Source organism: Anopheles stephensi, chromosome 2, assembly GCF_013141755.1.
Source record: "Anopheles stephensi strain Indian chromosome 2, UCI_ANSTEP_V1.0, whole genome shotgun sequence".
In the NCBI taxonomy this organism is placed as follows: domain Eukaryota; kingdom Metazoa; phylum Arthropoda; class Insecta; order Diptera; family Culicidae; genus Anopheles; species Anopheles stephensi.
Genome location: NC_050202.1, coordinates 90,359,072 through 90,373,019, shown reverse-complemented (window position 1 = coordinate 90,373,019; position 13,948 = coordinate 90,359,072). Strand labels below are relative to the sequence as shown.

Genomic DNA, 13,948 nt, shown 5'->3' with positions numbered 1-13,948 from the left:
GACGGAGACGTGTGCGGAGGTGTGAGGAAAAGAAGGAACGGTGCGAGTGACCAGTTTTATGGGGTCGGTTGTGGTTGATTTGATTTAGATTTTAGGACACACCACTTTGCAGAAGGAGGACATCGCTGCCGCCGACGACGACGACGACGACGACGACGGACGACAATGATGACGATGACTTCAATGCGCACACCACCGCCGCCACCACCTTCGTGGTAAATGGTTTTCCCGACGAATTAAGGACCATACCTGCACACCTGTGCGACCGATTCTGTTCCCGGGCAATCCTCGTCCTCGAGCCTAACCACGTTGGCTGACAATTATGTTTCCTACAGCGATCACTTAATCCATTCCGATGACCGCTATTTGCATACCAACGGGGGCAAATGCATTCGATGATAGTGGTACATCCTTGGGACATTTAAACATAACATCCACTACGAGATACTATTCCTAACAAAACATAGGATACAATGTAAACGTAACCCAGACTCCTAGCAACTTCTCATGAAAATCAAAACTAATTTAATGTATCAAATAAATCACACTCTCGGCGAGCCATTAATTCTCAACAGCGGGAGGCACACCTCCCTCAGGAAAAAAGTGGTTTGACATTTAGCACCCACCGTCGATCGGTTAGGGGACGTTACTTAACCGCTCCCGACCTGCCACCGTCACGTTATCCTTGGTGTAGGCGCTCAATATTTAGAGCATTTGACAGATAGGACACCCTCCTGTGCCCAGGGAACTCTGCTGCTACTGCTGCTGCAGATCCAACTCCGCAAAGGGCTGCGAATTTTCCCCAATCGCTTACTCTCAGCATTTGCGTACATTTTCCCCGAGTACCGTTCGCTCTCGCGGTAGATTCTCTCAGGCTCGTTTGGTACGGCGCTGCTCATTTCGGTGCCGTTCCGTGTACGGAGACATTCCGGGTGTTCCATCCCGCTCGAGCTAACGCTTGTTATCAGCGGTTCTGAAGCAAGTTGAGACGGTTCGGGGCTTTGTGTGGTGCGCTAGTAGAAGCTTTAACACAAAAACAAAAAATAACACACCGGAAAAATCCGCTTAAAGTGTGAAGAGTGAGCCGATTCCTACTCAAAGCCAGGACCTTTCATTCCTGCAACCAACGCATCCTATCTTGGGGCTACAACCTTACCAAACTTAAGCTCTCTTCTTGCATGCCTTTTCTTCTCGTTTCAGCTTCGGCAGGATGTCTATCTCCGTCCCTGTTGTACCTTGTCGCCATCATCAGCACCACTACTACCACCGCCGACTGACTACTAACAACTTCTGACTCCCGATAGTTTGCTGTTTTTGCCAAGCTCCGAAACAAGCGAGTCGCCGCTCATTTTCTGGCCTCATTCGAACGCAGCCGCACACCGAGGAAAAGAGCCGTGGAGGCCGGGACGGCTTGCGGAGGCAGGATAAACCGACGGACGACGGTTATTATATAATCGCCACGTTTCGTCCTTTTTCCGATGCGGTTCTCTGTTCGCTGGGAATGGAAATCGGGGAAAATCAACCCTCCCCCCCCACTACATATTCGCAACACACACACGAGGTGCACAGCCGCGCACGCTGCACAAATCAAGCCCCATTGCGGATTGTGAAGGGAAAATCAAATGGAAAATTGAAACACCCGAGCAAAGGAATATTTAAGGCACTAGCAGCACCAGCAGCAGCAGTTTGCAAAACAAATTGAGTGACCTCGTCCTTCAGCTGTTTAGCAGCTGAAGCTCTTCAAGCGATTCGAGCGATTGAGGTTGGCCTTTACCATGCCCCTCCGAAAGACACGGAAAGGAGGCGCTTTTGAGCGTGGAGGCGCCGGCAGCCCAAGCTCGCGCGTCTAGCTCTGCGTTTGCCTGCGAGGCATAACGCAAAACGAATTCGACTGTTGACGAATGTTTAGCTCAGGCGCTGGCCAAAAGGAAGGGCATTGATTGATTTTTCGAACGGCAGGTTTGTGCATTCGTCTTCTTCAAATGTCTCAATTTCGTCGTTTGCTGACAGCCAAGAGGGTTTCGTCTTTTTGTTGCACCGCTTGGGAAGATATTTGCAGTGCGAAATGTTTGGTTATGTCCTTATCATTCAACATCAATGTCAGCGAACGGAATGACACTTAGCAAGGGGTTTGATGTAATGAAATTGATTAACGAACCTTTAATTAGGAGTTATTTTTGAGCACAATCTAATCCCGCGCTAAGAACTCAATGTACGGTTGTAACCCGTCTGAGTAAACTAACCACAAAATGTCAACAATGTGTCAGAATGAAGGTAAAAGGTCTGGATATCGTACAAACACAGCACAACAGACCTAGATTACCAGCCTAAAGACTCGCAACTACATGCTCCGACACGAACAATGAGCATTTTGACAATGTCCGAAAACAACCAACAACCAACTCATACACACACACACCACTTCTCTAACAAAGAAAACATAATCGGAACAACTTGTTAGTGAAATAAAACACAATCCCCGTACCCATTGTTCATGTTCTAAGCGCTGTCACCCACCGCGGGGACACTGCACTTTAAAGGAATGGTTGCTTCTGCCCGAAACCCGAAAGGAAACGTTGAATGGGAAAACCGTTTTTTCCACCTGTCAGCGATGGTGGAAAAGGTGTTCCACTAATGCCACAGTCGGCGACTCGGATGAATGGAACAGAAGAAACATGCAGCCAGACATGCAAGTCCCTGCTTCCCCGTTTCTAGGTTGGTTAAGATTGACATCGAATAGCGATGGGATGGGATGGGAGGCAGGGAGGGAGGGAAAGAAGGACGGGACGGTGGAAGATCCACCGGGGAAGACTCCGATGGGACACGTGTCGTGTTGGTTGGTGTTTGACATCGGCGAACGCGCGTCTCACCGCTCGAAGGCATTTCTGGAGCAACGACTGAGGTCGTAAGAAGTCAACTCGTTCGTAAACGGTGTCAATTGCTGTGTCGATTTCGTCGAGTGCCACGTAGAGGATAAAAACACATAACCTATCAAGATTATGAGCTGCCTCTGTTTTTTTTGGGGTTAAAATCAAAGTATTAAATAAATTACGCTAAACAATAGTACAGAATTCTTCCACGGCAGCACAACAAACAAAACCACGTCCCAAGATTTACTGTACATTGTGCGCCCGCTTTCGCTTGGACAGTGTAACAGACGATGTCACACAAAGGATAAATGAATTTCGACCTCACCTCAAAGGGAAGCACAAGCTTGGCCGAAGCTTCCTTCAGAAGGGTACGCTTAGTGGTGGATGTCACACGGGACAGAGAAAACTTGAATCAACCGAGAAACAGTTTTTCATCGTCCGGAGCTCAGCATCATCGCGATCACATGATTGTGACAGGACGTATGACGCGCTGTTCCTTCGTTCTTTTTTTTCTTCCCCAGTGCCCCAAAGACTCCATTTTCTCCTTTTTTGTTTTTGTGGACATGAACAGTGACGTACTGGCGCTCTGTCGTCTTCTTTAAAGAAAGCTCCACTTTATCAAGCAGTTAGTTACATTTCCTGCAAAAATTAATGAAGCTTACGACAAGACACAACCGAAGCGTGGAAGACACTTCGGTCCAACTTTTATGATACAGTTTATCGTTTTCTTGCATCATTTTTCTTTTGCCAGTCGCAACCCCCACCACACACACACACACATACACACTCGGGTTGAAATTACGATTACCGTTTTCATACTTTGCATATCAATCATTTATGCATTGGCCCCTGCGCCCTGCGCCACGGCTTCTCTTCCCTTCCCGTCCGGCGTGTGGCGAATAATGGCCGCGTGGGAAAATCGCTGTGTGGTTTTTACGATGCAGGCCGACGAGACTTGAATCAAATATGAAAGATTTCATTTTCGCTACTACCGCAACCGGTGCGAGCCCAGGCACAGGGCACAGCGAAATCGGAAACAGTCAGGAAATCGTCGTCGTCAGCCCGTCTACCGAGACTCCAACAGCTTGATTCTCTTTAACTTTTTATGGTGCAGTAGATGGAGGCCTGTATCCCCGTGTGTGTGTGTGTGTGTGCCTGTCAAAACCGCGGACTCCAAGACAGGAAAAGAAGTTCTCCATTTTCCACCCCACAGCCTAAGGGAGCAAGGCACGAGGCGAAACATATCAGCTATATAGCAGATAGATATATTATAGCATAATATTATTTCCTTCGCCGAGGTTTCCGCGAAACTGGGACGGATTTTGGTGTAGTGCGCGGATTTCGCCTTATTCTTTGCCCCTTTTATTCCGTGTCCTCCTCGAGTCCTCATCGAGCGCCCAACGATAAAGCCGAAACCGAACCAAACCAAACCAAAATCATCCCCAAACCCAATCATCATCTCATTTCGGTTTGATGTGGTCGTGAAACTCGCGAATGGTCACGTCACACCACTGGCACGATTACGTTTTCTGATCTGATCTCTCGGAGGTCCTGCCGCTTGCCTGTATCCTTGCTTGGCTCCCCTCCCCCCACTCCACCACGTTGCTTGTATGTGTGCGAGGGAAAACACATTTCTTGAAACGGGGCCTGCCAGCGATTGGGGAATTGATTATGGCCGGTTCTAGCTGTCGCGATCGAAATCCATATCCTCGGCGCACTCTCTAGAGGCAGGCTATAACTTCTCCATCATTGAGCGGGCCGTCCTTCCCCACCAGTTCCACTGTGTGTTTCTAGTTGTTTTTTTTTCTCCCCCTTTTTGGCCGTCTTTTTCACGACCATTCCTGTCCACCAAGTTCGACTCTGGCCAAGTTGGCCTTCGACCGCATAACGGCTGCGGGTACGTGCATTCGAGGCTTCGCTTTCCTTCCATCTTTTTTTTTTTTTTTTTGAGACCACACTTTAGACCGATTTCTGTGTCTACTTCACCTACATTTCCTTTCACTCCTATTCCCCCCCACACTAGTTTTTCACGATCGGTAACCCTGTTAGGGGTTTTTGGTTCATTTTCTGCACTCTGTGTCAGGGCACTCGGCCACGAACTCCGTTTGTTTTAGCTGTTTTGTGCTAACGTACGTTTCACGGACTCACTCGCTCGGCTGTCCACCAACGCGTGCCTTGTAGGCCAATGCGTTTGTCTGTGTATGTGTGTGCGAAATTGTAGCACTGCAGGGATTTTCTCGTTTGCTAAGCACCGTTTCAGTTCCGCTTTAAAATCCTCCCCGTGGGAGAATAGAAGCTTTTGGGGGTCTCTTTCTAGAGTCCAGGAGGAATCTTTCACGCACGTTATCCTTGGTTTGAGGGAGTCCTTATTGGGGGGGGGTCACAAAATATTGACTAGAAGTAGTCACACGAAAAGGTCACACTCTGAACGCACCGAGTAGTAGTAGAATTTGTCACCGTGCGGGTCTGCCTGGGAAAGCTCCAACTCCAAGGTATTGCGGGATCACCGTGAGGCGACCGGCCACGGAGGTCCTCTTCAGAGCGGACCTATCCGCACACCGAGGACACGCACACCTTCACGGACGCACGCACGCACGCACGCAAGGACCACTGCACCACTGCACCACCAACTCCCTTCCCGTGCACCACGGGTATGCGTGTGTGTGTGTGTGTGTGCGTTTGTTTCCTGTACCTCCTGCTCCTTCTCCTCGTCCTTCCACTTCGCCTTGCAGGAACCCCGAATGGTTGATGACGGGGTCTGTTCCTTGGAGGGAAAGGACGCGCGGACACACGGGGCGCGCGGGGACGAAAACGCAAAAGCAAAATACGGAACCGAAAACGGAAACACCGAAACACAACACACAACGACGACACAACGACACGACACAACAACGTGCACACACTAGAAGACCAAAAAAACAATATCTATATGTACCGCATCGCACAGAAAGTTTCGCGCGGCCTGCTCGCCGTAACACTGCTCGCCACACTAACAACTTCTTCGGCCACCAGGCGGACGGACGGCACTGCTGCTGCTGCTGCTGCTGCTGCTGCTAGTGCTGGTGCTGGTACCGACTTCCGAAAGTCCCGCATACATACAACCCTCACACACACACTGCCCGAGTGCCCCACTCACACACAGCCGCAACGCAAAGACAGAGACGGCACGATGCCGGAATGGAGCAGAACTGTTGGAAAAAGCACATCCTAACTGTCTTTCATCTCTGCTGCTGCTACTACTGTGTATTGGTATGTGTTGAGATAGCGCTGGCACCACTGACCCCCTTTTTTCCTCCCCACAGGCGGACGGAAGGCGAACGGAAACGGCGAACGGAAGGGACAGGCCGGAAACGCCACGAAGGGACGCCACTGGATTTTGGATGGAAAACGCATTGAAACGGAGCGAGAGCGAAAACAACAGATCGTCCGCAATCGTCTTGCGTCTCTTTCGGCTCAAGCTCCATCCTGCTCGCTCCTTCATCGCCGGGAGATGGGTGAGTAATATTTCTCACTATCCTGCACGCTTTCTCACTTGTGTAGTGCTGTCTCTGTTAGCCGGCAGCATGGGTATGGAGAAATTCCATCACTGGATTGCCAAATGCTTTCTTTCTCTTTCCCGCACTCGTTAGTATACTCTCTCTCTCTCTCTCTCTCGCTCATTCCGATGCGTTCTCAGTCAGCTTTGATTTTCCATGGATGAGTTTTGGCCGAAATTTTGCCATCGTCGCTCTCGCTCCCGCACATCTTCCTACTCGCCATTCCAGCTTTTCCGATTCCGATTCCGAAATCTGTGCAATTTCACCAAACACACGCATCCTCCTCCTCAGTCGCACTGTTTCAATTGGCTACATATTTTCATGTGCGCTGGCCCGCTACGCTGGTCTTGTCTTGATGAGCGTTTTGCTTACTCGACCAAAAGCAGGAACTTGGAAAATCTCCCGTGCGGAAGAAAATACATTGGCATAGGTTTCGATTGCCTTTTTCCCGTTTCCGAACAGCAGACCATTGCGAGACGTCGCTTGTTACGTGAAATGGAGCACCGAGAATAGAACGACTGGCCGTTCGATATTGGGGTTTGGCGTCGGGGTCCGGGGGGAGACAATCAAACAAAGAGGAGTTGCGGAGTCCCCATATTGGCAGCAACATAAATAGATGAATAAATAAAAAAGCAGTTCACCAGGGCGGACGTGATACATGTCTCCGAGACACAAGTCTCCCGAATGTCCTACAGGGGACATGCAGTTTAATGGCGGTGTGTGCCTATCCGGGATGGAAGGACTTTGCACACGTAGCAGGCAGCAGCAGCAGCAGTAGATCAAGAAGCTAAGTAGTGGCTATAGAGCTGCAACAGAAAGAGACAACCGCACGAGAGACCAGGTTAGGAAGCGAGGACGAGATAATTAAAACGATCCTGACGACTACTTTACGGTGAAGCATTTTAAGGCCCTTTCGGAGTAATCTTCCAACGATGTGATAGGCATCGGATGACCGACGAAGAAGAGGAGCAGACAAAGAACGCTCGAAACATTGTTCGATAATAATACCGAGAAGAGAGGAAAAAAACACATCTCACGACACAATTGTTCGCTGACAGAGCTGCTTGCTCTACACACACTTCCACTCCACTCCACTGTCACCGTCACCGTGGTGGAATTAGTGTCCTTTTTCTCTTTCACTCACTCTGCCTAGCAGCTCCCGTCCTCTAACACACACACACACTGCTCCCACACTGTACGAAGATGAGGATTGCCGATGAGGATGTCCTTTCATTCAACTTCAGCATATGCACACACCAGCACACTGCGTTGCGACACTACATTCGTATACAGGCACCCACACCAACGCGATGTATGTAAATACACGGAATTATGCGCGACGAAAAGAGCACTACCAAGCTGCTGCAGCAAGAAGACAAGAGAAAGATAGTCACTCGGGTACAGGATTCTGGCTGGCAACACTGCCCACTGCCTGCACAATATACGTATACAGGCGCACACACACACCTCCGTAAGCACAGTGTAAGCTATACATTCCAATACACAGAAACACACTCACACACACACACACACTAGCGAGCACTGTTCTCGGCAAAGAAGCGCATCACGCTGCATAAACCGATTCGGTGGAGTACCATAGTAGCCGAGCTTAAATCGTTCTGCAAAACTCTCCAACAACATTCTTCTGTCACATGGTTTCCCTGGGCACACACACACACACGCGCGCGCTCGTATACACGTCGATCAATCGCGTAAATCCTTGTGATTGTCTGAGGATTTCCATTTTCGTTTTAGCTTTATTACTTGTTTCACAGGTACTTCAGTACAGCAATCGGAGTTTGGAGAAGGCTCTGTCTTGCTCGGCGTTGATCCAACGTCGGGTGTCGATATTTTTGTCAACTTTCATTGCCCAAAAAAGTTGCTCCCCTTGCTGGGGAAAAACTCATGTCTGGAGTTTAGTATTCTTCAGACACACACATGACACTTTGGTGGTCGAAAATAGCCGCTCAGTAAATCTTGGATTAGTTATCGATGAGATCAAGTTTTTGGTACGCTGCCAGGCATTTTACATACCGTGCGAGATGGTGATTATTCTTCCCAGGCGCAGACCTGCTCCTGAGGAAGGTGTTTTTCGACCCCGCACTTTAATATGGGGTCCACTAAATCGTTGTCACAAAATATGACTGTCTGGTAGAAATGGTCTATCCGTTGGCACAAGGCGCTCCTGCTCGACATGCACAATGTCCATCTTTGAAAAACCCGCCTGGCCGTTGGCGCCCACACTACAGGCCAGTGTAGTAGTGGGTCAGCAAATGTGTGACCCTCTCGTCGTCGTTGGTCGGCGTCGTCAGAGCAAACGATTTATAATGCTGCAGCATAACCCTCGCCAGTCGCTACTCGCCCGCTATCCGCCTCCGTGACCTCCGAGAGTGTAGCGCCACATGTAAAGCGCCCACTGGCTTACGAGTACTACGGCTACGGGGACGATTCATAACTAAAATCTAAACAAAACGATAAACCTTGCGATGAACGTGTGAACGAGCGGCGGCAACGGCCAGCCAGAAAAAAGACGCCAAAAGGGAAAAAACACATCACACTGCGATAACATAACGAAACCTGATCCCGAGGTCCCGAGTTTCCCGCGTGGAGCGAGGTGGAGTTGTACGCAGTGGGGGCACGTACGTTACACAAACTCGAACTCGAACACAACATGTCGAGAATTATAATTATTGATCCTCGGCCAAACGCGGCGACAGCGACAGGCAACTTAATCCAACCTGTCGTCGTCGTCATCGTGCATCGTGCCGCTTGTTGGACGGCGTTGGATAATATTTTTGGAGCTCGAAAGGTTTCTCCGCGGGAACAGGGCTAGAAGTGCACCAGGGCAGGGTACGCTGGTGCACCATTCCGGCCGTGGGTTCGTTTATTTTTGGTGAATCCCTTTTTCCCACCCCTCCGAGGAGTCCGGGCTAATAAAACAGTGGGCACCTATCCGTTTTTCTTGATGGACGTTGGGCAGAAGTTGCAGCAGAAGGACGTCCAGGACCTAGAGAGGACGGAGCAGGCAACCAGGCAAACATTACAACGATTGACGACGATTTGAGTTTCCTCCGGAAAACACACCATCGCCGATGGTTGGCGTCCGTTAGTGCGACCGTTTGGGGTGATTTGTTTACCCTACCGTCTCCCCGTTCCCATCCCCCCAAGCTCCTCCCCCCATCCCACAGGCCCCCGTCAAACAAATACAGCAGCGGATGTTGTTGCAGCAACAGCAAGCAGTAGTAACGATCCATTGCATTTCATTGCTCTGCCCATGGCCCGAGCACCAAGAATGGCTGCCGGATGATGAATGTTTACACTTTTTTGTCCTTTTTCCCACCATCCCTTTCTTGGTTGCGGGTTTGGGCGCTCGCGTACTCTGAGGCTGCGGTTAGAGTCGGCTGCGATTGCCGCACTGCACACTTGAACACTGGTGGGCACTCTGGGATGGCGAAAGGGGTGAGGTGTTAATAAAGTACTGCAGCTGCTTCGCCATGGGGGTCTCGGACTCTTGGAGCACTGTCCGGGGCAATGGAAAGTGCAAAGATGAATGTGCTACCAGCCCGAAAGCGCTGGCCACAAAGGAACGGTAAGTGACCAGTTAGTATGAAGTAATGGTTAGTTGGGGGATTTTCTTACTCAAAACATCCCAACTTCCCGCCTCAACATGGCATCCGAGAGGGTTGAGATAACGGAGCAAATGTTTACTTCCCAAATGTCCCGAGACAACACCGTCCTGTCACACGGATGCTGATACTGATCCACTCCAGTCATGGCTGACGGTGGTGGTGTCTACACGAAAATAAAAATAATAATGGCAGCCTGCAGCAGCCGAGCATCAGTAGTGTGCCTCTGCATAATCGGTGCTCGGTGCTCGGTGTCCCGCTCCCCCCCGTACGTATTTTTATTCGCCTCCACACAACTTGCGAGAAAATTGCAAAAACCCACCCACCCCAGGCAGATGACCCGTAATTCGTGTGCGAAATTCATACCAGCAGAATGACGACAGCCAGAGCAGCAGGAGGTGCAGGAGGTTCGTCCGGGAGACCCGAGAACGGGTTTGGAATTAATATCATAATGCCATTGCACCAAAACTAACAAGCGAACGAGTTAACGAGGAGGGATTGAGTTGAGGGAGGGAGCGGGGGACTGTGTCGCAAAAGAATGAATTATCCGACGACATGCATCCGAAAGTGCCACGTTCTATGCACCCGACCCCGACACAAGACACAAGAACTCGGCACCGCACGTATATCCGGTGTACTAAGACACGCTCTCACCATCTTTGTCTCTCTCTCTCTCTCTCGCTCTCTATGGGGCACACTCTATCGTTCTTTGTCGCACCTACTCTCACACACACACCAACACATCACAATGACATCCTTTTGCCGAGCAGGAACAAATTCTACTGTCCCCAGGACACTTGTCTCCAGCTCCAGGATCTTCCGAACTGGAGGAGTTCGACCGGAGTTCGATTCGATTGGCCTCTCGGCCGCTCGTCTTTGCGGATTCGGCGTCTTTTGCGGGTTGCAAATCGATCGCATCACGTACGGAAAATTGGAAAAATGCAGTACAAATGCAGAACAGTGACGCAGTCCACGGCTTCTCACTTACAAACCACCCTGGTCCAAACACCGGCCGACCAACCAACAAGTTAACCGTCGCACACAGACCGACTACTGCTGCCGTGGGACTGTCCGACGTATCCGACCAGGACTGGGCCCGCTTACAGACTGTTTTGGCACGCTGGTACACGCAGCTCACACACTGCCCAGCATCTTCGCACGGAAAGGTGTACAAGTGTGTCCGTGTGTGTGTGTGTGAGTATGGCGCGCGTGTCTAGGCAAAACCCTGAGCTCAGCGCCGGGACCGATCTCCTACAGACATTGACGTCTGCTTCGGCGTTTTTTTTGCCGCCTCTTCTATCTGGCGTCCGTCGTTCAACCATCTCTAATGTGCGGTGTGGAAAAAGTGGGGAAATGGGGGGGGGGGGCGAGAAAAGTGTTTCCACTCAAATTCCACTTCAATCCGGGAACGTCTTGCTCCTCTTACTTTGCTTCCCGAAACACCCACCCCATGGCACGGATGAACGGTGGAAAGTTGTTTAGTCTTAGACCAGCGAGCGCGTTAAACATCCGATGCGTATTGGCTCTGGGAAAATCCGACACCGAATTCTCCAATCTTTCCCCACCCCCCGAACTCTCCGCTCACCCAAGATCACCGAGTCATCTTCAGAAATCCGTGAATCCAAACATCTTCAAAATCGGAAAACGGAAAACACACGGACTTGCTTGCGTTGGCCCGTACCGAAATTAAAACTCGTCCACGGTTGTTTGCCGGGTCCGGGAAAACGGCCAACCCGGACGTGGGAAAGCGTGAGAGTGTGGGAAGATGTACGCGCGTAAACTCGTTGGCGTACGTCGTGCTCGATGGCCAATAAAATCATAAGCATGTTTTGAGATGTTTACATCTACGTCTTAATGGAAAGGGGGGAGAAATTGGGGGAGTTGGGAAGGAAAGGAGGGGCAGGACGGCGTCACAAGCAAAAGGGAAACCACAGAAATTGTAAGTGACCTCCGCCGGGCATTCCACACACTATTCTGCCCGATGGCATCTGCTCTTCTAGGACGCTGAACGTTTCTTTGTCGGTTTCAGGTGTTAGGTAAAGCAAACCATCAGGCTGGCAGGTCTGGCCGGTTGCTAACATGAAGCAGATGGTCGAGAATGGAACAAGATTGCTTCTCCCGAGATCACTGTTTAGAGTCCTTAAGCAATTTGTTGTCCATATTTTAACACGGAACAAGCTGCTGTGAGTCATTAAAACCCTTCACGAGCAAACGCCGCCTGCCTGGTGTCGGGTTTACCTGTCCGGTTACCCATTTGGTCGTTGGTTCTTGCTCCAACTCGGTCGGCGTACGGTGACGGTGAAAAAACGGAAAAACGAACCGGAAAAACAACAACAACACGCGATCGCATCGACAAAATTTGGGGAAGAAATTGGGACCTGACTGACCGCCCGAACCGACCGCCCGAACCGACTGACTAACTGACTGACTGACTGACTGACTGACTGACTGACCGGCGGTCGCAGCACGGACGATCGAACCACCGATGGAAAAACCACAAAAACCCACCCACCCGCCACCAACCTTACACACGCACACACACACACGTACGATGGCGAATGTTACGCGCGCGGCCAACCGTGTACTCTCTGCCAGCAGCTCCGAGAATGAAATGTTTCGGGGTTTTCCGCCTCGAGGGCCTGCATATATCGGCGTACGGGTCCTCTCGGCCGTTTCGGTAGCGTCCTCGTTTTTCCTGCAGCTTCTGTCCCCAATGCACACACGCACACACATTGAGAGAGCTAGCGTCCCCCGCCAAAGAGCGCCAAGGTTGTGTCCTATCCGAGTGAAAGAGAGAGAGAATGTGTGAGAGAGAAGAAGCACACGAACGACTCAATCCGTCTCTGTTTGTGCAGCACTCTTGAAGCCGCGGTGGCCGTGATCAGTCTCCTCGTGGGGGTGTGAAGTTGCAGCATGCGGAAAACGCGCGACTCCAACACAGAAGATGGAGGGGAAAAGGCGAAAGGGGAGAGAGGGGAGAGTTTTCCATCTTCCTCCTCATTAGCACCGATGTTCGCCGAGAGCCGTAGCTTTGCCGCGCCGAATTTGAATCAAATGACCCTCGACGCGTTGCCGTTGGGTTGTGCGAAAAGTGACTCCGCACGAAGAAATCCTTTTCAATTTAAAAATTGGGTGAATGGGAAAATTGAGGAAAATTTGACGTAGAAGCCTAGTTTTCCCACTCCTAATTTTGGTTCTATTTCGATTTTTCGCTACGAGCAGAACTTTTTCACCTACCCAACGCGACGACCAGCACGCTGTTCAGCACGAACAGCAGCAGCAGCAAATGTCAATTCCTCACCGACATCCTCCCTCATCCTTCTTCCCCCTTCTCCTCTACCTCTCCTACAAACCATCGTCACCACAAACGATTTTCCCGTTAAGTGCCCGCTTTACGACGGCTTTTCCACGGCTTTTCCACCCAGGCACGTTTGTATTGATGCGCTTCATCCTCCGTGTCCGGGCGCTCCGTTCCGTTTCGCGCTCTGCCGATGCTTGAATCCGGTTCTTCCCTTCCACCTCCTTTCCACTTTTGCTCCCTGCCACTCCACACACTCCACAGCAAGCGCGTATCGATTTCCATCATTATACGGCGATGCTTTCCTTCTCTGACGTTTTGCAACGTTCAGCAACAACAGAACCAAACAGAGGAGAAAAAAAAGAATCTCATGGCATGCTTTTCCACCAACCATGTGTGACTGTGTGTTTGTGTGCGGTCTTTTTCCTGCACGCATTTTCTTGCCTTATCTCTCTCTCCCTCTCACGCACCAGGGTGCCTTCTCGTGGATAAATATTTTCCCACGTTTTATATTGCAAAAAAAATCTAATATCTCCCACACTCTCTCGTTCTTTCTCTCTCTCTCTCTTTCTCGCTTTACTACTGTTTGAGATAGGCTTCTTCGTACACACGGTCATG

The 13,948-nt window shown here is 50.4% G+C and overlaps 1 protein-coding gene across 11 annotated transcripts in view; it reads right to left on the bottom strand.

Moving 5' to 3' along the window:
- The window catches only part of LOC118505207 (innexin shaking-B), a 57,944-nt gene extending 45,305 nt beyond the window's left edge, over positions 1-12,639 (bottom strand). For 4 of the 11 annotated variants that reach the window (XM_036040702.1, XM_036040691.1, XM_036040700.1 and 1 more), the window contains exon 1: positions 11,021-11,135. The gene's annotated coding sequence lies outside the window, so the exon portion shown is untranslated. Of the gene's footprint in view, positions 1-5,304; positions 5,931-11,016; positions 11,136-12,270; positions 12,425-12,555 lie in introns of those variants that run through there. The other 7 variants (XM_036040696.1, XM_036040692.1, XM_036040699.1 and 4 more) reach the window with 7 other exon arrangements.
- Positions 12,640-13,948: the final 1,309 nt, after the last annotated feature.